Genomic DNA, 2,948 nt, shown 5'->3' on the forward strand with positions numbered 1-2,948 from the left:
GAATCATCAAAAGAAAGATATAGGTGCCTAGCTATTTTTCGTTTAAATATTCAATTTTATCAAATTGTGTACCTGCTTCAAACGCATTGTGCATAATATCTATTTTTAATTTTTTTTAATTGCTAAATGAGATACTTAGGTACGAGGATATTTTAGGATTTTTAACTACAAAATAATGTCTTCATTTTCGTGATTTCGATGAACTTCGTCAAATTTCTAAATTTAACCAATTAATAAAAAATAAATTATGAATATTTTTGATTTGTTTTAATTTTTGTAAGAATAACTTAAGAGGACGGTACACAAATATTTGTTATCCCCGTCTCACAAGTGCGTAACATACCAAATTTACACTCAGCAGATCACGTTTAATTCCGTTAGTTTAAAAATTAGGAGTGAATTTACCTACTATGAAACTTGATGATAAGAACATAATATAATCTGTATGTGGGTTTAATACGATAATTCAGTTTTTAAGTGAGTTATAAGCATTTTTAATTTACACTATATTATATACACATAACTTGTTAAAAATTTAACCATACAAACACAGATTATTTTCATCACATTTCATTAGGTATAGATCGATTCACTCTGATTTTTAAAATAACCGAGCTAAACCTGCTAAACGCCTAAACGTGATCTGCCGAGCGTAAAATGTCTATATTGTTAGACGATATGACTATATGAGTACTTATTAGACGGAGACATTCATAAGGAGACTACATTGTATTTATTTTCAAACCACTTAAAAAAGTAAAAAATGACAAATACCTATCAATAAATAGCATAAACAATGTATGTAATATTATGTAACAATTATCACAATGTTTTGATAATTATATCATAATACTATGCAGAAAATTATAAGATGTATAATATTCATATATTTTTTTTTCTGTATTTGTTCATTGATACGACCTCAAGGTCTTTGTCAATGCTTATCACAAGTCGGTAGTAGGGAGATCATGTGATCTATTTTTGTATGTATATATATATCACTATATTATGCATGATACTAGATCCCGTCTCCAAAGTCCAAGAGGAGACATGTGCGGACTTCACTTCCAGTGGAGTAGGACCTAGTTGAAAACCGGACGACGCAATCGGACAACAGCACGGGAAAATGGTGATCGCGTAAAACCACAGAATTTTTTTGCACTTTGCTATGAATCGAACCGATGACTGTGTGAGTCATCCACCGGGCCCAAATGTATAATATTTGGTGAAAATTGTATGTATCTACAATAATAAAAATATCTGTGGTACAGCACTAGACAAATAACACAACAGACAAAAAATGTGGAGCGTCAAGCGAGCCTACTTGTAGGATAGTTCGAACGACGAATAACACATATACGGGTAACAATAGGTGGACAATTTAAAAACATGTGTCTTCTCACTCGTTTCTTCATATTGTATTATACAAATATACTACAATTTATAAACACAAGACGTATCAAAGAATAGAAGAAAAAAGATTTCACCAAAGTATGAGGAAGTCTGCCGTTGGAGACTGGGCAAATTTATAACAAGTGGTCTTCCACCAACCAACGGTCTATGGGCACTTATTAAAGTCACCACCGAACGTCCACTCTTGGACACATCATAATATTGGTCAATCACTATTAGATACATTCAACTCAAAATTCTTCACGATTAGAAACCTAAAACAACCCTAATATTGTATAATGAACATTTGGTAAGGGTAGCTATTTCCTATAATGATTACCAGCACACAGTAGGTTCATCATATTTTAATCGAAGAGGTGGTTCACTAAATACATAAATAATTGTGTTATTGAATAAAAGGTGGTAGCACAAAAACTTGAGAATAGCTCTACTAACAAAAATAAAGTGTAAAAAAATTGGAGGGATTCTCTAATAATGTCCACCAAATTAATTTTACTCAGGAAAAAATATATAAAAAAATTATTGTTAATTTGTTGGGCATTGTTGAAGAAGTCTCCAATTATATTCATTATTAGAGCTTTCAGATTACGCTAAACCAGACAACATGGGGCCGGGGACTGCGTGAATCTGATCTCCGATCTTATATATATATTTTAATTTGAGTAATACTTTACTTTATTCACGCTAAATGTGTGCTAAAATAAAAATTTTAGAAATTTTTTTTTGTTTTTGGGCATTGCTGGTAAAACATTTTCAGCACCTCCCGCGGCTCTTTGTGATTCTGGTGACACCCATATCGTGCAAATTGTGAAATTCGATTGATGATAAATCATGGACACACTCATGGATAACTGAATGGAAAAACTGAACCATGCCCTGCTTGCAATTCAACCATCATGATCAAACACATTCTCATCCATTATCAAATTTTCACTCAGGCCAGAGAAGAATTAAAATTCCCAGATAACCTCTACGAACCAATAGGTCCCTATGCGAACACAGAAAAAATAATTTTCTTTAAAAAAAAATTGAAATTTACAATTCAATATAATTTTAGTTGATTATAAATAATATCTCTTTATGTATATAATATATTATAACTTTAAATTTAACAATAATTGTTATCTTGAAATTAATAAAGAAAAATCATTGACAAAAAAACGTAGCGTACATCACACAATCTTATTATAATTTAATTTTCTCACTACCTTTAAAAAATGATTTATAAAATTGTGAAAACCAATTTGCAAATATATGAAAATTATTTTCAATATGATTACGCATAGTTTCAAATTAAATCGGGCTTTGTAGGTAGCCAACTTTGTGCACTTAATATTTCCGTAATTTTTTATCTACTTTCCCAATTATTTTGAAAATAACTAGGAATATTTTGCTTAGAGTTGGTACTATATCTAATCTTCTAACAGAGACTACCCTCAAAGTAGAAATTTAATAACTTTTTCTGCTTCTTAAGATTACGTATCATGCAAAAAAACACATCACATAATCTATTGCTCATAGTGCTTAGAATAAAA

Source organism: Acyrthosiphon pisum, chromosome A1 (genome assembly GCF_005508785.2).
Source record: "Acyrthosiphon pisum isolate AL4f chromosome A1, pea_aphid_22Mar2018_4r6ur, whole genome shotgun sequence".
Taxonomy (NCBI): Eukaryota; Metazoa; Arthropoda; class Insecta; order Hemiptera; family Aphididae; genus Acyrthosiphon; species Acyrthosiphon pisum.